General features: G+C 37.0%; 1 long non-coding RNA gene across 1 annotated transcript; it reads right to left on the reverse strand.

The window, feature by feature from the left end:
* Positions 1 to 1,307: 1,307 nt before the first annotated feature.
* On the reverse strand, positions 1,308 to 23,621 carry LOC123558725 (uncharacterized). Its single transcript, XR_006687771.2, has 4 exons — positions 23,501 to 23,621; positions 12,564 to 12,622; positions 2,315 to 2,406; positions 1,308 to 1,410 (listed from the first exon to the last, which is right to left on the reverse strand). It is a non-coding gene; the product is annotated as an uncharacterized LOC123558725 (long non-coding RNA).
* Positions 23,622 to 23,804: the final 183 nt, after the last annotated feature.

Raw genomic sequence — 23,804 nt, forward strand, 5'->3', positions numbered from 1 at the left:
CAACTAAAAGCACCTGGTCAAAGTGACCTACAGCAATGAGAGGCAAGTCATTTGAAGTCTGTATCTAAAAGCATCTGGTCACAGTGACCTACAGCAATGACAGGCAAGTCATTTGAAGTCTGTATCTAAAAGCACCTGGTCAAAGTGGCCTACAGCAATGACAGGCAAGTCATTTGAAGTCTGTATCTAAAAGCACCTGGTCACAGTGACCTACAGCAATGAGAGGCAAGTCATTTGAAGTCTGTATCTAAAAGCATCTGGTCACAGTGACCTACAGCAATGAGAGGCAAGTCATTTGAAGTCTGTATCTAAAAGCATCTGGTCACAGTGACCTACAGCAATGACAGGCAAGTCATTTGAAGTCTGTATCTAAAAGCACCTGGTCACAGTGACCTACAGCAATGAGAGGCAAGTCATTTGAAGTCTGTATCTAAAAGCATCTGGTCACAGTGACCTACAGCAATGACAGGCAAGTCATTTGAAGTCTGTATCTAAAAGCACCTGGTCACAGTGACCTACAGCAATGACAGGCAAGTCATTTGAAGTCTGTATCTAAAAGCATCTGGTCACAGTGACCTACAGCAATGAGAGGCAAGTCATCTGAAGTCTGTATCTAAAAGCACCTGGTCACAGAGACCTCTCATTTTAAGGTGTAAGGAATGAAGTTGATAAGATGTTTACCTTCTCTATCAGCTCCTTTGACTGTATCAGTATCATCAGACAAATCATCTATTTCTTTACCATCATCTTTTTTACCACTTATTGTTGACCCTGTCTGTTCTGGTCTGATCTGGACTTCCCCACTGGCAGAAGATGTTACACTGAGTGGTAAAGTAATTCTGTCAATGAGACCTTGCTACCAGTCAATTTCAAACTGTGCAATGAAACAATAAGTTAGATGCAGGTCTTAAAACTCCAAACCAAGATTACAGCTTATTACACATTTGTCAGTGAATTATCTAAATATTAGAGTGAAATGTATGTATCTGGTATTTTCACTGTGAAATATATTTATCTTGTATTTTCAAAGAAACAAATATCAAGTAAATTTTTCACTGTTCAGAAACAATAAAATGGGTAAATAGTTAAAACATGAAATAAAAAGAAATAAAGTAAGATCAAAATATCTTTCACCAATGAACACTGTATCTTACATTTTCACTCATGGCTATGTGACTTGTTAAAATACTTCATAAGATGTCCACTTGTGAAAGATATTTCAATCTTACTTTATGTAATTATAGTATACTTTAATGGTTGGACAGGTTAAAGGATTAACACATAAAAAGGCCAATACATACATGTCCACAGTATCATCAGCAGCTTCTGTTGTTTCTGCTACCTGTGTTGCAAGGTCAGATGATGCAGTTATTGGTTCCAGGCCTCTTCCTTAGGTAATACAGCATGGGGCTGAAATACCACAAAGAAAGTACAATCACCCACTCATGCCTCTTTTTTGTGATAATCTAAGGGTCTCTGAAACTCTGAACTTGAAAGTTCATACAATCAGAAAAAAATTTATTTTGAATATCTCATTCTTATTTAATGAAATGATTTTTATACTCACAATGTTTGACCCATAACAATAGCATTATCCCAGAAAATGGCCTATCCAATGTTCAGAAAGTGCTCCATAATTTCAAAAAAGAAAAGAAAAAAAGAGCTGTCACTTATGGTGACAAATGCCCCCGTAGCACCTTGACCTTTGACCTGGTGACCTTGACCTTTGACCCCAAAGTCAATGGGGGTCGTGTACTTAATAAGTACTATTAGCATGTGAAGTCTGAAGGTTCTGGGTGCAGTGGTTCGCAAGTAAAGTGCCTTCATGAAAAAAGTTAACATTGGCCCCTGTGACCTTGCAGAAGAATATATTAAAGAGGTTAAACTCTGTACATATTTTCAAGTTTTAGTCAGGAAAATAATCTAAAACCAGTACTGAAAAGAGTTGCCATGGTTATTGTTTCTTAGTTCTTACAAGCTGAGCAAATCTAAAGTATGCCAAGGTACCCTGATGGACAGTGTAATTTTGAAGGTGAAAAATGTGGAATGTGGATTGCAATATTTCAATTCCACCCATTTTGAAGCATACAATGAATAATCGTGATTTGATAAATGGAGTATTTCCGCCAAATTTCCTGCTTATCCATGGCCTAAATGGTAAACAGGAATCAGTAATTAACATTAATTTTAATTCAACCAGACCAATAGACCAAGCCGTCTGCAAGTTTTGTGGACCTTCTATATATTTACTATACCCAAAACTTAGTGGTTCATCATTTGTACAGAGTTCAAGAACAATTTAAGATATAACTACCTCTGCTTTCTGCTGCTTCTTTTACAACATCTATTTCTGTAGTTTTCACTCTTCTTCCATCTATAACAGTACTCTACACAATCCACTGAGCTCTGGAAATAAACAGTAAAATAGCAATAGCAGACAAGATGCCCACAGGCAACATGTTGAGCTTGACAGCTGTCGAAAGAACTAACATTTTTTGTACTATTTGGCGGTGACAGAACTGATTGTGGCAATCATTTCTGCAAAGTTATTTAAGAACATCTCCATCCATGGCTAAGTTATAGTCTAGACGAGACAAACTGCATCAACTTTCGATTTGTTTGTTTGGGGTTTAATGCTATTTTCAATAGTATTTCAGCCATATAAGGCTGGCAGTTAACCTAACCAATGTTCCTGAATTCTGTACCAGTACAAGCCTGTTCTCTGCAAGTAACTGCCAATTTCCCCTCATGAATTATCAGAGGTGGAGGACAAATGATTTTAGACACAATCTCTTTTATCAAATTGTGACAGAGTACATAGGCCCCTCCCGGGGTTTGAATCTGTAGACCAATGCTCTCCCTACTGAGCTAAGCCAGTGGGCACATCAACTTTTGACCTTTGACCCCTAAGTGTGACACTGACCTTTTAACTACTTACCCCTGACAGACTAACTTACTGAGGATAACAATTGTGCCAAGTTATTTAAGAAACCCTCAATCCATGGCTGAGTTACAGCCGGACAAGGAAAACTGCACCAAGTTTTGACCTTTAACCTCTAAGTACAACCTTGACCTTTAAGCTACCAATCTGGTTCTTGCATGCAACACACCTGTCATTGAGGCAAACATATTTACCAAGTCATTTATAAAGAATCCCTTGTTCCATGGGTAAGTTACAGCCAGGACAAACTTGGACACATGTATGCATGGACTCACATATGCCGAACCACCATTATGACAACTATGTAGCGTTCAACTATTCGGGGATTTGACAGTAAAATGAATATATGTGAGACCTTTACTTTAAAAGGCAGATACACCAAGGGGCATAATTCTGTAAAGAACACAAATTAGGGTTATTGGGATTGTTACAACACATGTAGATGATGACGGTAAAGATATATTTTGAGTTTCAAGTCAATATCTTATGTAGTACTAAAGTTATGTCCAGAAAACAAAGTTTGTTAAAAAATTTAAGTACAAAAGGGGCATAATTTGTTACCACACATGCAGATGATGATGATAAAGATACATTTTAAGTTTCAAGTTTTTATCTGATATTGCATTAAAGTAATACCCGGAAAGCGAAGATTGCAAAAATGTTTAAGTACAAAAGGGGAATAATTCTGTCAAAATACAATAAGAGCTATGGGGTTTGTAACCACACATGCAGACGATGATTGTAACCACACATGCAGACGATGATTATAAAGAAATACTTTTAATTTCAAGTCATTATCTTTTAAAGTACCAAAGATACGTCTATAAACAAACTTTTCGAAAAAGATTTAACATGAAAATAATTCCAAGTATAACACCTTGGTGACATTGACCTTGGATAAAATGGGCCCAGCCCCTGTACATATTTTGTTTGTATGCTGGACAATGTTTAAGTAAAGTTACAGTAAGACATAAGCAATAGTAACAAAGATATGACAGAAAAAAGAAGGTTGCCAAAAAACTTTAACCTTAAAAATAACCTAAGTTTAACACCTTGGTGACCTTGACCTTCGGTATAATGCGCTCAGCCCCTACATATACATTGTTTGTATACTGGACAATGTTAATGTGAAGTTACAGTAAGATATAAGCAATAGTAACAAAGATATGACAGAAAAACAAAGGTTGCCGAAAAACTTTAACACCCCCATCACACCAAGCTCGTTTTCAGTACGTTCTAAACAAGAGCTGTCCATAAGACAGCCAAGCTCGACTATTCGAAATATTGTCACAGAAGCAGGAAATTATTACCCAAAATGTTAAATATCAAAAGAGTTTTAAGTTCGAAACGGGACATAATTTGACCAAAATGCATATCAGAGTTATGGGACTTGATGCTATCAACTAGTTTAATAACCCCGAAGAAACATGGTAAGTTTCAATTCCATATCTGCATTAGTTTTGGAGATAGTAACTTGCATGTAAAACTTTAACCAGAATTTTCTAAGTCCAAAAGGGGGAATAATTTGCTCAAAATACATGTTAAGAGTTATGGAACTTGACCCAGTGAGGTTGGTAACTGACCTAGAAAAAGAATAAATAAGTTTCAAAGCTATATGCTTTTTGGTAATAGCTGTATGTACTTGCACGCAAAACTTTAACCAGGATTTTCTAAGTCCAAAAGGGGGCATAATTTGCCCAAAATACATGTCAGAGTTATGGGACTTGATTCTATCAACTAGTTTTATAACCCCGAAGACACATGTGAAGTTTCAATTTAATATCTGCATTAGTTTTGGAGATAGTAACTTGCATGTAAAACTTTAACCAGGACTTTCTAAGTCCAAAAGGGGGCATAATTTGCTCAAAATACATGTCAGAGTTATGGGACTTGGCCCAGTGAGGTAGGTTATTGATCTAGAAAAAGAAAAAATAAGTTTCAAATCAATATGCCTTTTAGTAATAGCTGTATGTACTTGCACGCAAAACTTTAACCAGAATTTTCTAAGTCCAAAAGGGGGCATAATTTGGCCAAAATACATGTCAGAGTTACGGGACTTGACCCAGTGAGGTAGGTAATTGATCTAGAAAAAGAAAAAATAAGTTTCAAATCTATATGCCTTTTAGTAATAGCTGTATGTACTTGCACGCAAAACTTTAACCAAAATTTTCTAAGTACAAAAGGGGGCATAATTTGGCCAAAATGAAGGTCAGAGTTATGGGACTTGGTGCTATCAACTAGTTTTATAACCCCGAAGACACATGTGAAGTTTCAATTCAATATCTGCATTAGTTTTGGAGATAGTAACTTGCATGTAAAACTTTAACCAGAATTTTCTAAGTCCAAAAGGGGGCATAATTTGCTCAAAATACATGTTAGAGTTATGGAACTTGACCCAGTGAGGTTGGTAATTGACCTAGAAAAAGAATAAATAAGTTTCAAAGCTATATGCCTTTAAATGATAGCTGTATGTACTTGCATGCAAAAACTTAACCAAGGTGTGACGCCGACGCCGACGCCGACGCCGACGCCAGGGTGAGTAGAATAGCTAGACTATTCTTCGAATAGTCGAGCTAAAAATACCCCCATCACACCAAGCTCGTTTTCAATACCTTCTAAAAAATGTAGCCGAACGGGCTCAAACTGTGTGGCAACGGAACAGATGTAGTAGCGACGCTCTACAGTCTGTCTAAGAACTTTATGGACTGGCTCGGATGGGGCTGAATGGGAATGGTGTTCCAGAACTTGAGCCTACTCAAAAATTTCTGCCGATCATTCCGTCCTACAGTTAGACGGACTGACAACGAGATGGACGTACTAAGAACTGAACCGCCGTACTTGGATCATAGTAGAGATGTGGTATTACGTAATGCGATCGGGCGTCAATTTAATTGCATGTGCACACCGACCAGATCCATTTGTAGCTCGTTTAACCCGTTCATAGAAAGACTTAACTCGATGGCATTACATCCTTAGTGTGTCATTCCGTCTGAATACGATCAAAAATACTAAGTTTGTAATACGTTTCTAAACAGTTCTAAGAGTTTGCAATACGCTCTCAGTACGCTCCGCACGCTTTTAGTACGTTTATTCACAGTTCCTACAACATCGATCCCATCTGCAGTACAATTACACAAGTTAGGGTATAAATACATGCTGTTGCCGTACGTGTTCAAGATTTGGGCACAAAGAGCGCGTTTCATCAAAGTTCCTAGGACAAAATTTGATCTTAAGTCCTACATTTTGCCCAAAATGCGTTTCATCAAAATTCCTAAAGTTTTTCCTAAGTGCAAAAATGGTCCTAACTTAGGAGTGCTCATTGGTTATCCTAAGTGCAAATTATATCCTAAGTCTGATGCATTGTTGGATGCTAAGTACATCTACACAATAATTACTTGTAATTAGGGCTTTTTTAATTGTCTTCTTCTAATAAAAAGGGAATACTATTTAGAGCTTCGGCTTTGTCAGAAATGCTTTAAAAGATGGCGCCTCCAAATTTATCATTTTTCTTATAATCTTGGAAAAACAGAGAAGCAGTAATACACGTGCGTTAGTGTAGCTACTAGCATTTAGGAGTGACCTGTCGCTTTTATTAATAGATTTGAAAGGTTACTGGAATAAACCACTTCAGTAAAGGGATACCCTACCTTTATATAACTTATTTCTATAATAAATATTTAAATTACTGCCTCTTCGAGAAGGAGACACAGTGGTGCAGTGGTAAGCGTGACGGCTCTAGAATCTAACTTTTGTGAGTTCGAATTCCAATGGAGATCAATATTTTTTTTTCTTTTTTTTTCATTTTATGTTTTGGTAACGGACATTTAAAATGATAATAATGTTAAAGATGTATTTGAATTGCATTACTTGTATCATTTTGCTATTTTCGCATATAACATAGGTTTTTCAAATATCCTTTTGATTGTGAATTACAATGTATTCAACATGGTTGACATAGCTCTTTGACAGTTCGGTCATTCGACTAGCTGATGACACTTATTCGGAGGAAACGGACACCGCCAGCGAGTATGAGGATGCTCCATTGGGCGCGTGTGTTTGAAATGTATTAAATGTATTGAAACTGTATGAATGAAATTAAAAATGAAATTGAAATGATAAAATAAAATGAAATAAAAAACATGAAAAATATAAATAAAACAAATTCAATCATAAAACAAATCGCCCTGTGTGAGATTTGAACCCACAGCCTCTTAATCGCAAAAGTTGAATCACTAGCAAGATCCCTCAATTCTACCAACTGAGCCATCAATGCGAATTCAATCTGCTTTTTAAAAAAATTTATTTACAGTTTTAAGGAGGTAGGTTACCTTGTTACAAGGGTAATTTCAAATTAGTTGAACCGCAGCATGTTTTTGTACTTCGTGTAATATAAAGTTTTAATTGCTATAATCTCAATTTCGTTTGTCTCTGTCCCTTTAAGTTCAATTTTTATTTAGGTTTGAAGAACATGACACTGAAAAGGTATTTTATATTGAAAGAAGAAGGAAGATACGGATATTTAACACTTTTCAGTGTATTTTAGTTTCAATGATATCCGTAGAAGTCTGCATAAGTGATAATTTTACTAATATGCATGTAAGCTTTCTAATATAAGCTTAAAATGTATATGTCGCGGGGCTCGTGTTTCCATGGTAACGCATTTTCTCTCATTTTTAAACAACTATGTATAAAAATAGGGGTTTTCGACGGCTTTAGTGCCATTCTGTTAATGACCAACATGGAATATTTGGGTAATATTATTAGCAAAATACCAAGCACTTTACATGGTACCCTATTTTTCTTAAAGTTTAAAGTAACCATGGCAACAGAGATGTTTAAAATAGCTTATATCTTGCTTTTTGTCGTAATTTCTTATAAAAAAGTATTGAATAAGATTATCTTTCTAGTTGATGTAGCTTTAAAACATATTATTTCTAACGTAAGTCATATTTTCATGTTATTTGCATTTTATTCAAACAAATTTCACAGCTTAGAATACTTACAGCAGTACCCCTCGTCTGGAATTTTTCATGGAAAAATCGTTCAGCATGCTGCTATTAGTCTCATGGATATTGTTGAAATGAAAATAAAAAGCCGAAGCTGTGTTTCTTAAATAGACCAGTGTCAACGTTTTTAAATTTTACATTTAGATACATAGGTCACGGGCTTCGTTTCCATGGTAACATCAATTCAATTCAAGAAACCACAATTTTCTACTGAAATTTGAACAATTTTAGATCTTAGTTTTAGTACATAAGTAACAAATTATCAACGGAACCTGGAAAATAGGTATTACAAATCAAACTGCTAGATTTTTTATTTGAAAATGGCCGTAACAAGACTTAGTAACCTTTCACCCAACTATATTCCAAATAGCATTGTTTATCATCATCCATTTTCTTACATTCCGCATAACATTTCAATATAAGTACATAAAAGAAGCAAAATATTGATTATTATTCAGAGCAAAAGACTCATAAAAAATATTTCAGCAAATAATGGTTATTTGAAAATAGTTAAAATAAAGAAAATGCACAGAATTACGTACTTTCAAGATAAAAGCTATTAATTTTGCGCGGTAACTGACACGTAACGTCATGACGTCATTTTAAGGCAACATTGTTTTGAAGCGTTTCTGCGGCAATTTATTCATTATTTCTGCATTATTAAAACATAAAGCATCAGATCGAAGACAGGTTCATGATTTGTTTTCAGAAGAATGAATATACAAACACATTTAGTTTGTCGTAAACGTTGTCGTAAAACGTCACGTTAGCTTCCGGTTGGACATGCGCACATACAAATATAAAGGTAACCTACCTCCTTAAATAAGTCAAATATCTTTCAAACCCTTATTTAATAAATGGAACAGTCTGGAAAATCCAAATCTAAAAATAAAAGCGACAGGTCACTCCTAATGCAGGCCTGGAAAATAGATAAGGAGAGTAACTGTCCAGGGAGATAAATCTGCCGTTGCTAGGATTTTGTAAATAAACAACTCTGTCTAGTCACGAATAAGTGCAACGCCAACGGCAGCATTAATTTTCGAGTAACGCTACTTATTATTATTTTATCATTATTAAACAATATTTTTGTATAATTTTGGTTGAAAAAAAAGTGAGAATGCAATCCAACAACACAAAGATATTCTGATAAATATAGAGCTAGTCTAAATTGCCAGAAAAGGCCAAGTTTCCCAATCATAGTATAATCTACGTAGAATCTAGATCTACATTTATAGGTAAACTAAAAGTATGTCACCTCAAAATCAGCCATATATTTTTTACATATATTTGGGTTAGAGCTATAATCTTAACACTGGATGTTGATTTCAACGGGGTCCCATGATTTTACTTCCTTCGGAAGAGTAGCTCCTAAGTCGGTATTTTGTCCTAGGAACTTTTGTTGAAACGCACTTAAGAAAATCTTAAGAAGGTCCTTGGAGCGGTCCTACAATAAAAATCCTAGGAACTTTGATGAAACGCTCCCAAGGTTTAGACAAGTTTATGCCTTTGCTTCTTTCTTTGGTTTCTTACTCTGTCCTCCTTCATCGTCAGACTTGGAGATAGAGTCGTCAGAAGGTGGAGGGAATAAATTGCGACGCTCATCCTCTCGACTTTCACGTTCAGGGGCTGACTCAATAGACTCTGTATCGGCTTCTGTGAGACATTGGTCTTTTACTGCTTTAACACTTTACACCCCGTTTCTGTTTGGCTTCACTTTTCTTTGTAGCCATATTGATACTTGCCTATTGCTGTGGATTCTTTTTTGTGTCTTGAGAGGTTGAAGAGACAAACAAGAATGAGAACTGGGCGAAACGTGATGGCTTTTAATAGCCGACGGGCTAGAAAGTGATTGCAATTTACATTCTGAACGTACTAGGGAGAGATGAGGACGTAATTAGAATGAGTTGAACTGTCTGTGAACGAGTTGGTCGAGTTAACAGCTAGTTAGAACGTATGTCGACGTACTCGGAACGAAGTAAGACTAGTTATGAACTTTTTTAACCTGACCACAAACGGACTTGGACTGCCTACAAACGATTTCCACATGAGGTGAACGGGCATTTTTTTCCGAACTGAACTTACTATAAACGAACTTCAGACGGGATAAAGACGCGATGGACGTATCGAGAACTGTTTAAGAACTAACTATGATCGCATTATGGATATTTTCCGGCCAAAGTACAAACGTTCTAGCCAGATTGCAGCCCGTTTTACAATATTTTAGGACGGGTTGGGACGTTTGAGAACTAGTTTGGTGTGATGGGGGCTTAACCAAGAAGGGTAACGCAGACCCCGGGGCGAGTAGAATAGCCCCCCTATTCTCCAAATAGTGGAGCTAAAAAATGATCATGTTCTGTTTGTTTTGCCAAAGAGCTATAAAATAAACAGATCAGCAACTTGAAAGGCATATAGAGCAAATCTCGCCAACATCCCGTGACAACTGAATGAGATCTCGTTGTAAGCGTCTGTTGATCATGATTGATCAAGTCAGCAAACGCTTTGAAATAAGGTTACTTTCGGATCATTTGTTTATCATGATAATGGTGCATTTTTAATGTTATTAGTATTTTCCACACGGGGAAGGAATGAATTTATGATTGAAAGTCTGAGAAATCAACAGTTTTCGTTTGAAAAAGGACTCAAATTGGTTTATTACGTGCCGGGCGTATCACCAGTTTTATACTTCAGTAAGCGTCTGTTGATTTGATTATGATTGATCAAGTTGCCAAACGCTTTGAAATAAGATAACACGCTAACACGAGATGACGCGGGATTATCCCAAGTTGCCATTCTGTGTATTTTATAGTTCTTTGGTTTTGCTAAACAAAATCATTGTTATTATTATCTACAGTTCTCTATGAAGCTGGCCATGACAGAATCCTTTTTTATTCAACAAAATCTCTCTACAACTGGGTGCCAACCAATTAAATCAGGTTACAGAAATTTGCTTTAGTATAAATTTGTTTCTCTGCAAATATCAAACTTTTTCTTAGAAGCAGAGATATAAGTGACTTCAGATCCAACTGGTTGTTCCAATTCCAGTCATCTAAATGCACCTACAACAAGCTTACATACTGAAGATTTTACAAACAAATTCTAAAATTACTTCAGTAGTCACATTTTCAGATTGCAAACTAAAATAATTTTGCTTATGTTTGTGAAATGCACAAAGCCTCTGACACCTATATACTGTTGAAAATAACATACGGTAATATATTAAAATGTATATTTTTAAGCTCTTCCTTTGAAGTTTGGTGTAAATCTGCCCAGAGGCTTTGAAGAAGATTTTTTTAGAAATTGTTGATGAATGCACGATAGGCATCAAGCCTTTAGCTCAGGTGAGCTAAAATGATATGATTTTGACAAAATACTATAAGCTAGAGTTATGTAACTTTGCCTGTGAGGTCTTCTCATGATGCAAAAGACCAGAGTTTTAAAAGCATTTGACCTTGTAGCTTTTGAAAAACACTTTTGCATGCAAAACATTACCAGAAATTCTTGAGTAAAAAGGTGCAAAATTTTGACAAAGTAGAAGCTCGAGTGAGTTAACTTGTCCTGTGAATTCATGTCATGATACATAATTATTGCAGTTTTTAGAGAAACATGCGTACATGCAAAACTATTGTGACTCAGATGCTGACTTGACAACAACAGCTCTAATATTTGAATATCAAGCTTAAGGTAGTTCTGCACGTTTGATAAACCGGAAGTGATGGCGTAGTGTCACTTTTCTTTAGAATAAAGACTGGATTCGGCGTACGGAAATGAAGATCATTTTATGAATTAATCGCACCTGTAAATGAATTTATTACAAAGTTATAAAGGCACTGTTGCTGTATTTCTGAAGTCAAATTATGATATTAATAAAAATGTCTTAAAATTAGCATGAAATGTCCATTTTACTTTATTCATGGTCAAATATCTCAAAAATATGCACAGGGATCTATACATTTTATTTCATCAAGTTATAGGCCATGTCTTTATTTGCAACTGTGAGAAGTTTCGTCAAAATCGACACTGCAGAAAAATTTGTATTCGAGAAAATGTTATGAAAGTTATGAATTTCCCATAGACTCCCATTACGAAATATTGCCTTTTTTTTCAAATCAATCCAGCAAAAAATCAAGCATACGACCTTATCTTTTTTATTTCCTGAATTTTCTTGGTGTATTCTGAAGTTCTGAAAAATCAGTGTTTAATCAAATTCTACACTGTATAAATAATTTCGATCCAAACGTGCAGAACTACTTTAAACCATATTAGACTAGTATGGGAAGTTACAAGTTTTGCATCTGAAGTTACTTTGTTCTTTTTTGGATGGATATTTCTGAAACAGCTGAGTCAGTTAAAGCAATAATGTTGACAAATTTTAGATCATATCGCAACTTTTCAGCTGTAACAGTGGAGGAAGACAGCCGATCCCACTCCTGGCATTATTTCAGGTAAAGTGTACCTTGGCTCAACCCTAAACCTTTCAAAAGCCAAACTAAATAGCTTCCTCACATCACAGAATTCTTCATTTCTTGGGAGATTTCAAACCTCCTGTGATGAAAATCATGTCAGTTTAAACAACAGAAGTCCCTAGTAGGAAGAAATAAACACAAAAGAACACCTACCAGATAAAGTTTAGGAGCTATCTTGGACCACATACTGTGTGCTTGACAGCAGCCTTTTCCTGAAAAGACAACAAAACATCATGACAAACATCCTGTTCTACTTTGATTTACGTTTACATGACTATTTTTTTAAAAGTATTTCAGCAGTTTTACATCTAAAACTTCCTCCATTTTTTTTCAGCCAGTACCAGTAATAACTTTCTTCACAAACAAGAGCCATGTTAGACATGGCCAATCCCCCCGCCGGGCATATTATAATTGAAGGCTAAAGTTCCTGGCAAGTTAGTGTCTGAAAGTATTCATTTTGGGAGAAGCTTTGAAAAACCGTTTAGTTGTGGTCCACATCAGGGGTTTTAAAGATATGGAAGAAAGAATTATTCAGTGGTGAGGTGGTTTACTGCTAAATTTTATTAATTTTCATGAACAGTATAGCTGTATGATGTTTTTCTATATGGCTACTGTAAAAAGAAGGAATGGAAAGCTAACAGGGAACAAGAGTGCCAGAATGTCACAATATATGCCCATCACAGCAAATTTCTTTACTCTAGCAGCTGTATTTGCAAATGGAATTTTAATTTTGTGGTTGTTTAGTAATCATTGTAAGTCTTTTGTTTTTCTAAGTCCACAAAAAAACTCTTTACCAGGTAGAGATGTCTTAAAATACACCTAAAATTGGAAAGTAACATCCAGGTTGTACCACAGAAAAGTGGTCTTGTTTTGTCCCTGTTCCCTGTGGTCAATTATAAAAATGTTACAACATAAGTTATTTATAGTAACAACTAATGGAAGTTAATCTTTAAAAAAAAAAAAAAAAAAAAAAAAAAAAAAAATTGTAAGTCCACAAAAAAATATTTACTTGGTAGAGATTGGTCAAAATACACCTCAAAATTGGATGTAGCATGCATGTTGTACTACTGAAAAGTGGTCTCGATTTTTCCCTACGACTAGTAATGAAAAAGTTACAATAAAAGCTATTTATAGTAACAACAAAGGGAAGTAATTCTAAAGAAGGGAACTGCGCATGACACTTCGTCTCATGATGGTGTATAATTGTGCCAAGTTACATCAAAATCCCTCCATGCATGAAGAAGAAATGCTTCGGACAAAGACATTCTTGTATCTGACCTTTGGCCTCTAAGTGTGACCTTGACCTTAGACCCAGGGACCTGGATCTTGCGCATGACACTCTGTTTTGTGGTGGTGAACATTTGTGCCAAGTTATATCAAAATCCCTCTATGCATGAAGAAGAAGTGCTCCGGACGAGGTTTTCATTCTTGTATCCTTTGACCTCTAAGTGTGACCTTGACCTTAGAACTAGGGACCTGGTTCTTGCGCATGACACTCCATCTCCTGGTGGTGAACATTTGTGCCAAGACATATCAAAATCCCTCCATGCATGAAAAAGATATGCTGCGGACAAATTTTTTTAAGAAAATATGATAAAGGGGAATAACTCAAAAAGTAGGCAAGGTAGAGTTATTGTTCTTGCACACTGCACTTCCTCCCAATGTGTTCTATCAGTGTATGAAGTTTGAAGAAAATCCCTCCAGTACTTTTGGAGTTATGCTCCGGACAAAATTTTTAAAGAAAATATGATAAAGGGGAATAACTAAAAAAATAGGCAGGGTAGAGTTATTGTTCTTGCACACTGCACTTCCTCCCAATGTGTTCTATCAGTGTATGAAGTTTGAAGAAAATCCTTCCAGTACTTTTGGAGTTATGCTCCGGACAAATTTTTTAAAGAAAATATGATAAAGGGGAATAACTCAAAAAGTAGGCAAGGTAGAGTTATTGTTCTTGCACATTGCACTTCCTCCCAATGTGTTGTATCAGTGTATGAAGTTTGAAGAAAATCCCTCCAGTACTTTTGGAGTTATGCTCCGGACAAAATTTTTAAAGAAAATATGATAAAGGGGAATAACTCAAAAAATAGGCAAGGTAGAGTTATTGTTCTTGCACACTGCACTTCCTCCCAATGTGTTCTATCAGTGTATGAAGTTTGAAGAAAATCCCTCCAGTACTTTTGGAGTTATGCTCCGGACAAAGATCGTTGCGGACGGACGGACGCACGGACGGACGGACGCACGGACGGAGAGCATTTCTAATATCCGCTTCGCCTTTGGCGGGGGGATAAACAAGACTTTATTTTTGTTTCCAATGCCACGTGTCAATCTGTCTGAAAAGTAGTTCACAACAATGTCTCATCAATTAAACTTATAACTATGTAAGCAATCTCTTTTATTCTATTAGTCTACTCTAGTTACCTAATCAAACCTAACTTACATGTTACATGCTCCATGGGTATTTCAAACTCACAGAGTAGTGTGTAGAATAAGTGATGGCACCTGGGGGTCTGAACCTCTATATGCAGCCCTTCTGGGCTTACCATAAAGGGCTTTTAGCACTGGTATCTAGCAATAGAAGTAAAATTGCCTCAAGGGGAAGGTTGATGTTATGGCTGCTTGTTTCCTTATTTCCTGATTTGTGCATTCTATTTATCTATTATATCAGTCAATAGTCTGTACAGATCATTCTTCCCATTCATGAGTTCTCAGACATTGTAACGTTCATGAAAAGTACTGTATAAGTAGATATTTCTGTGGGTCAAAAATTAGCAAATTTGGAATTCCAGACATTTGGCATGCGAAAATATTAGCAAGTTCCTGATTTCAAAGCTACCTACGTAAAAATAGCATGTCACAAGAATCACTAACTTGTCTGGCATGATAACTGCAGTTTTGCATACATCATTATTATCCCTTATGTGGAGTGTATAAGGAAATTTCCTCACAGTCTTCAGAGGGATAACAAGTGCAGTTATTACGCTAAGGTACTGTTATTAATCTATTTTTTTATTTCAATATTTATATGATGTTCCAAAAATAATAAGTTGAAATAATATATTTTTAGGTATAAATATTACGTATGATGTAGTTGTAAGTTATAAGCAATTATTGGGTGCCCTTGAAGATAAAAGGATTGACTGACTTGAAAAGTTCCCGAAATGGTAAAGCAATTAAGACAATAATTTTGTTAAAAATAAAATTAAAAATAAACAAGAGGGTCATGATGACCCTGGATCGCTCACCAGAGTAATATGTTTCAAATGTCAAACTGATGATTTTTAGAAAATTTTCCAATGTACAATCAAGTAACCCCTAGGGTGGGGCCAATTTTACCCCGGGGGTCATGATTTGAACAAAGTTTGTAGAAGTCGACTAGGCAATGTTACATATCGAATATCTAAGATCTAGGCCTTCTGGTTTATTTTAAGCAAATTTATGAAGATTTCCCTATGTACAATAAAGTAACCCCTGGGGCTGGGTCAATTTGACCCTGGGGGGTCAAGATTTGAACAAATTTTGTAGAGGTCCACTAGGCAATGATACATGTCGAATATCTAAGCTCTAGGCCTTCTGGTTTATTTTTAGAAAATATTGAAGACTTTTCTATATACAATCAAGTAACCCCATGGGGCGGGGCCAATTTGACCCCAGGGATCATGATTTGAAGAAATTTTGTAGTCTACTAGGCAATGCTACATGTGAAATATCTAAGCTCTAGGCCCCCTGGGGCGGGGGTCAATTTTGACCCCGGGGTCATGATTTGAACAATATTAGTAGAGGTCCATTAGGCAATGCCACATGTCAAATATCTAAGGTCGAGGGCTTCTGGTTTTCGAGAAGAAGATTTTTTAAGATTTTTCTATGTAAAATCAAGTGACCCCTGGGGCGGGGTCAATTTTGACCCCGGGGTCATGATTTGAACAAAGTTGGTAGAGGTCCACTGGGCAATGCTTCACACCAAATATCTAAGCTCTAGGGCTTCTGGTTTTTGAGAAGAAGATTTTTAAAGTTTTTCCTTTCGGTTGCCATGGCAACCAGAGTTCTGCATGGAATTCAATTCTTTGAACAATATTTAGAGAAGACCATCCAAGGAACTTCCCTGTGAAGTTTCATCAAAATTGGCCTTTTGGTTTAGGAGGAGATGTTGTTTAAAGGAAAGTGTGGACGGACGGACGGACGACGGACGGACGAACGGACGGACGCCGGACGGTGAGCGATCACAATAGCTCACCCTGAGCACTTTGTGCTCTGGTGAGCTAAAAATTAGAGAAAAACAAGAGGGCCATGACGGCCCTATACATCGCTCACCAGAGTTGATCTGGCCTACTGACCTAGTTTTTGACCCCGCATGACCAAGACTGAACTTGACCTAAAGATCATCAAGACAAACATTCTGACTAAATTTCGTAAAGATCTGGTACAACTGTGGCCTCTAGAGTGTTCACAAGGTTTTCCTTTGATTTGACCGGAGACCTAGTTTTTGACCCCATATGACCCAGTTTCGAACTTGACCTAGAGATCATCAAGACTAAGATTAGGTCACATGAGTGTTCACAAGCTTTTCCTATGATCTGACCTACTGACCTAGTTTTTAACCCCACATGACCCAGTTTCGAACTTGACCTAGAGATCATCAAGACAAACATTCTGACCAAGTTTCATAAAGATTGGGTCAAAAATGTGGTCTCTAGAGTGTTCACAAGCTTTTCCTTTGATCTGACCTACTGACCTAGTTTCTGACCCCACATGACCCAGTTTCGAACTTGACCTAGAGATCATCAAGACAAACATTCTGACCAAGTTACATAAAGATTAGGTCAAAAATGTGGTCTCTAGAGTGTTCACTAGCTTTTCCTTTGATCTGACCTACTGACCTAGTTTTTGACCCCACATGACCCAGTTTCAAAACTTGACCTAGAGATCATCAAGACTAACATTCTAAGTTTCATAAAGATTGGGTCAAAAAGGTGGTCTCTACAGTGTTCACAAGCTTTTCCTATGATTTGACCTAGTTTCTGACCCCACATAACCCAGTTTCGAACTTGACCTAGAGATCATCAAGACAAACATTCTGACCAAGTTTCATAAAGATTGGGTCAAAAATGTGGTCTCTAGAGTGTTCACAAGGCAAATGTTGACGGACGCCGGACGTTGACGGACGCCGGACAATGACCGGTCACAATAGCTCACCTTGAGCACTTTGTGCTCTGGTGAGCTATAAATTTATATAATATAAGTCCACAAGAAACTCTTTACCAGGTAGAGATAGGTCAAAATACACCTAAAAACCACAGAAAAGTGGTCTCGATTTTTCTCTACGGCCAGTAATAAAAAAGTTACAATATAATCTATTTATAGTAAAAACAAAGGTGTGTAATTCTAAAAACAAAGGTGCCTCATGGTAGTGAACATTTGGTCCAAGTAACATCAAAATCCCTCCATGCATGAAGAAGAAATGCTCTGGACAAAGTCCTTCTTGAATTTGACCTTTGACCCCTAAATATGACCTTGACCTTTGACCTAGGGACCTGGTTCTTGCGCATGACAATCCATCTATGTTGGTGAACATTTGTACCAAGTTACATCAAAATCCCTCCATGCATAAAGAAGAAATGCTCCGGACAAAGTTGTCATTCTTGTATCCTTTGACCTCTAAGTGTGACCTTGACCTTAGACCTAGGGACCTGATTCTTGCGCATGACACTCCGTCTCATGATGGTGAACAATTTGCCAAGTTACATTAAAATCCCTCCATGCATGAAGAAGCAATGCTCCGGACAAAGTCGTTATTGAATTTGACCTTTGACCTCTAAGTGTGACCTTGACCTTTGAGTAAGGAACCTGGGGTTTGTGCATGACACTCCGTCTCACTGAGGTTAACATTCATGCCAAATATAAATGAGATTGCTCCATGCATGTCAAAGTTATGGTCCGGACAAACAAATCCGGACACACGCACGCACGGATATACACTGAACAGCCATTTGGACAACTATGTCTTTGCTTCCGCAAGCGGCTCGACAAAAACTTGGTGAAATGGGGTTTTCAAATGATGTTATTCACTGGTTTCTTGTTTAGATCTTACTTACCTAGCCCTACACAATTGGTCAATATTTCTGATGTACTTTCATCTAGTGCCAAGGTCACATGCGGCCCCCCTCCCCCAGGGTTCAATCTTTGACCCCCTCCTATTTTTGATTTATGTGAATGGTACGCAGTTTGTGGTTCGTAATAAATTACTCCTGTATGTTGATGACTCGGGTATCTTAGTATTAGGTAAAGACATTGAGTACATTACTGATGATCTTACTAGTGACCAAACCTTATCTTGTGAGTCCATAACCTGTCAGGTTATTAAAAAGGCCAATGCAAAGCTTAAGTTCTTAAGAAAAAGTAAATTTTTAAAATAGGTATACAAAACAACTCCTGGTTTCTACATTAATTCAGTGTTACTTTGACTATGCTTGTGCCTCTGAGTGAAAACGTAAACAAGGCAGTCTGAAAGACAGCTAAATCCCCCACTACTGTTATGGATAGTGAAAGGGTAAACCTTTGACCTTGAGCTGTGACCCTGACCTTGAACTGACATGACTGAATCATGAATTATGCACAGCATCTTGATGAGGTGATTATTTGACCCAAGTTTCATGAAAATCCTTCAAGATGTTTAGGAGATACAGATCTCAAACCTTTGACCTTGAGTTGTGACCGTGACCTTGACCTTGAGTTGACATGGCTGACTCATGAGTTCTTGATGTGGTAATCATTTGACCCAAGTTTAATGAAAATCCTTCAAGAGGTTTAGAGAATACAGAGTGGACATAAAATGGAAGGCTCAAACCTTTGTGACCTTGACCTTGAACCAGCATGGCTGACTCATTAGTTCTGCACATCTTCTTAATGAAGTGATCATTTGACCCAGGTTTCATATGAATCCTTCAAGGGGATTAGGAGATACAGAGCAGACACAAAATGGAAGGCTCAAACCTTTGACCCTGAGTTGTGACCTTGACCTTGAGCCAACACAGATGACTCATGGGTTCTGCATATCGTCTTGATGAGATGATCATTTGACCCAAGTTTGATGAAAATCCTTTAAGGGATTTAGGAGATATGGAGTGGACACGAAATGGAAGGCTTAAAGATTTGACCTGGAGTTTTGACCTTGACCTTCAGCCGACATGGCTGACTTAGGAGTTCTGCACATCATCTTGACGAGGTGATCATTTGACCCAAATTTCATGAAAATCCTTCAAGAGGTTTAGGAGATATGGAGCGGACACGAAAGTGTTAAGGACAGACAGACAGACAGATGGACGGACGGAGACCATTCCTATAATCCCCCCACCACTCGTGGCGGGGGATTAAAAATAGGCTTCAAAGCACCCCAAGCACAGCCAAAAACTCTGTGTTTTTTGTAACAACTAGAATGTGTCTGTAGGACACAGGGTGTGCCCCCCACTGGTACATTTGTCACAAATAAGGGGCAATAAATCAAATGTTTGCAGTCTTAATGGGGTATAGCCTCAACAAACATTTTATGCAAAGGATTCATTATTCTAGGCCCTATACTTTTTGAGCTATGAGCATCACAGACAAAAAATTCACTATTTAGCTATTTCAAGGGCCATAACTCTATAATAAGAGCTAAGATTCTCAAGAAGAATGCCAAGTGTGCAAGGTCACATCACGATACAGACTCCAGCAAGGTTTCCTGAATTTACATCTAATACTTTTTGAGCTAGGCACATAATTAGGTGAAAAAGTGCATTTTTTTACTATTTCTGGGGCCATAAGGCCAGAGAAAATAAATGTTTAGATTCTCATCCGAATTTTGAGAAAAAATGGGGCGGGTGGGCACTTTTATTTTTTATTTTTCAATTTTGAAGTATGGTAGTCTGGAGGTCAATTTGACAAATAATATTAAAATATCACAGTGTACTGATACACTAGTGTGTGTTGATTTGTTTTTGAAAACTTTTATATGTAAAACCCATTTTGAAATACATATATATATGAAAAAAATAATTTCATGTCATAAATATTTATCTTATTTATACTTTGATAGTAAATCATTTTCTCTGATGGTTGATTGTATCCTGTACAAATAAGTAAATCTACAACAACAATGGCAATCAATATTTGTCTGCTCTGTGTATAGTGGACGCAACTTGACCCCGATGGTTGACCTTTGCATTATAATACATAATGAGGCACAACCTATTATTGAAAGGGAGTGTACATAAAACTCGAGCTGCACGAGAAAAAGGAACTATAAATTTGTGTAAGTATACACTAGTGTATTGGAAAGTTTTAACTGATCAAATATAAGTATATATACTTTGACACTGCACTGTACAAACTAATTCCATATAAAATACACGGCTACCCTAAGCACCCTTGATTTCTATAATGAAATAATCGATATGAATAATCAGCCTAAGGTCAACCATCGCGGTCAAGTTGCGACTACTATATTTGCAAATTCAAAATATTTAGTTCTGTCAAAGTACAACCACGACCTGTAAAGAAAACAATCAATCTGTCATTCCTGCTTAGCACGTGCTAAAAGCTATATACCCTTGGAAACCATGATGCTATTGACTTACAAGCTTAAAGTATAAAACACGAGGAATCTAGTAGTTTTACACTTGAAAAAAATTCAGATGTTTCTTACATACATAACATATTTTTATCCTACTTCCAGACCTATGAAACAAATAACCAGTTAATTCAATATACTTTGCACGTGAAAATGGCTTGTCAGACTTCCCCACGAAGGCAAATGTTTCTGTTAAACACAATTGAAATATTGAAATCCAGACAACAGATACTTATTTCTAATCAATAAAAATCAATAACAATCAAATCAGGATAAGAAAATACATTGGCTTTACCTTTTTCTAAAAGTTTTTGAAATCGAAAGTAGGTTGCCAGAACGTCTGCTAGTCGTGTGAACTGCCGATATTTTATGATCATTTCTCTTAATTTATTATAATAAGAGGTAATGTCATGGTCAATTTTAATATCAGATACTGTCAAATGCTGTTAAATTGCCTTTGCATCACCACAATATGTCAAACATTTTCTTTAAACTCGAGAATTATGCAATTGTTTATGCAAGGGTACCAGTATCCGGACATAAAATTTTGGATATCCGGATTTTGACTAATAAAAACTTTCGAGGCGGGGGGTTTCAGATAGGGGCGGGCGGGGATGAGAATCTAAAAACTAATTTTCTATTGCCTAACTTTAAAAACAAGAGGGTCATTATGACCCTGGATCGCTCACCTGAGTAATATGAGCCACATGTTTTAAATGTCAAACTGATGATTTTTAGAAATTTTTTGGAAGATTTTCCGATGTACAATCAAGTAAACCCTGGGGCGGGGCCAATTTTACCCCGGGGGTCATGATTTGAAAAAATTTTGTAGAAGTCCACTAGGCAATGCTACATGTGAAATATCTCAGCTTTAGGCCTTCTGGTTTATTTTTAGAAAAATTTTCTATGTACAATCAAGTAACCCATGGGGCGGGGTCAATTTGACCCCGGAGGTCATGATTTGAACAAATTTTGTAGAAGTCAACTAGGTCAAATATCTAAGATCTTGGCCTTCTGGTTTATTTTTAGAAAAATTTTGAAGATTTTCCTATGTAAAATCAAGTGACCCCTGGGGCGGGGGTCAATTTTGACCCTGGGGGTCATGATTTAAACACAACAAATACTTTTTGAGCTAGGTGTGTCACAAGGTAACTAGATGTGTGTCCATAGGTGCCCCCCACTCTTGCCACTGTAACATGGTTTAATGACTCAGGTTAAACAATTTTTAAGATGTTTGCAAAACAAACTTTTAAGAACCTTATGCGTATTTTTCACTTTGGCCATAACTCTGGCCTAGCTGAGTAAAATCCTAAAGAGAACACTTCATAGGCTATAAAACAATCCTCTCATGTTTTATGATTCTAGGTAAAGTACATTTTAACATACATGTTTCACAAACTGTTTTTTTGAGTAAGTCTGGACAAGAAGTCTGGTCTTGTGTAGTGAAATAATGACCCAACATTCTCGGAAGGACGGACGGACGGAAGGAAGGATGGACGGACAAGAGCAAATCTATATGCCCCCACCACTCATGGGGTGGGCACAAAAAAATGTGCATTTTTGACTATTTCAGGGGCCATAACTCTGAAAATAGGAGACAGAGCCTGACGAAAAATAGGTGCACAAGTTCATATCATGATAAAGACTTGTGTAAGGTTTCATCAATTTATATAAAATACTTTTCGAGCTAGGCACGTCACAAACTTTGGACGGATGGACGGACGCACGGATGCACGGACAAGACCAAATCAATATGCCCCCACCACTCATGGGGGGGGGCACAAAAACATGTCTCCCGTCTATGTATTCTAAGGATAAGGGAGGGGCATGTTTGTTGGTATACACGGTGAAAGTCAAAACATGAGTTGCAGTTGATTTTGATAGATTTAAGACATGAAGATGAAGGCAGTTTTGTTGAAATCTGTCCAGCAGTTTGACCTGTGAAAGCCTGACAAGATTTTTCTATTTTTTAGCTCTGCTGGCCATTTTGTGCAGTGAAGTGGAAGTTGCCAGTGATATTCACAACTAGGGTTGGTACTGATCACTCCTGTGAAGTTTAATCAAAATCCAGCCAGCAGTTTGATCTGAGAAAGTCGGGCAAGATTTTTCTATCTTTAGCACTGGTGGCCATTATGTGCAGCGAAGCTGAAAGTGTCAGCAATATGCACAACTAGGCTTTGTACTGTTCACTCTTGTGAAGTTTGATCGAAATCCAGCAAGCAGTTTGACCTGTGAAAAGTGGACAAGATTTTTCTACTTCTAGCTCTTGTGGCCATTTTGTGTAGCAAACGGAACTTGCCAGCCACATGCACAACTAGTCTTGGTACTGATCACTGCAGTAAAGTTTCTTTGAAATCCGGCCAGCACTTTGACCAGTGAAAGCCGGACAAGCCTTATGCAGACGAAAAGACAGACGGCAAAGGCGAAAACAAAATGTCTCCCCCCACCTATGGGGGAGACATAGCTATAGTAAATAGTTGTAACTTACTCTGTATCCAGCATAGATTATCTGAGCAATACTCTGATGTTTCTTGTCAACAGAAATTGATTCAGGAACTTCTTCAGATTCTAGAAACTCCTTGTGTTTGCATGTAGCCTCTCCTTGTTGCTATAAAAACAAAAACCAAGTATAAGAATATGATGTATAATCTTTTCCATCAGTTCAACTAAGGAAATTAAGCCAAGGTAGTCTTTGGTGAATATTATGTTGCCATTTCTATTTCCAGCTATAGTAACCATTTTATATCAAGGGGCACAATCATTTGAATATCACTGATTAATTTTTACAAAAA

This window comes from Mercenaria mercenaria, unplaced genomic scaffold (assembly GCF_021730395.1).
Source record: "Mercenaria mercenaria strain notata unplaced genomic scaffold, MADL_Memer_1 contig_3033, whole genome shotgun sequence".
In the NCBI taxonomy this organism is placed as follows: Eukaryota; Metazoa; Mollusca; class Bivalvia; order Venerida; family Veneridae; genus Mercenaria; species Mercenaria mercenaria.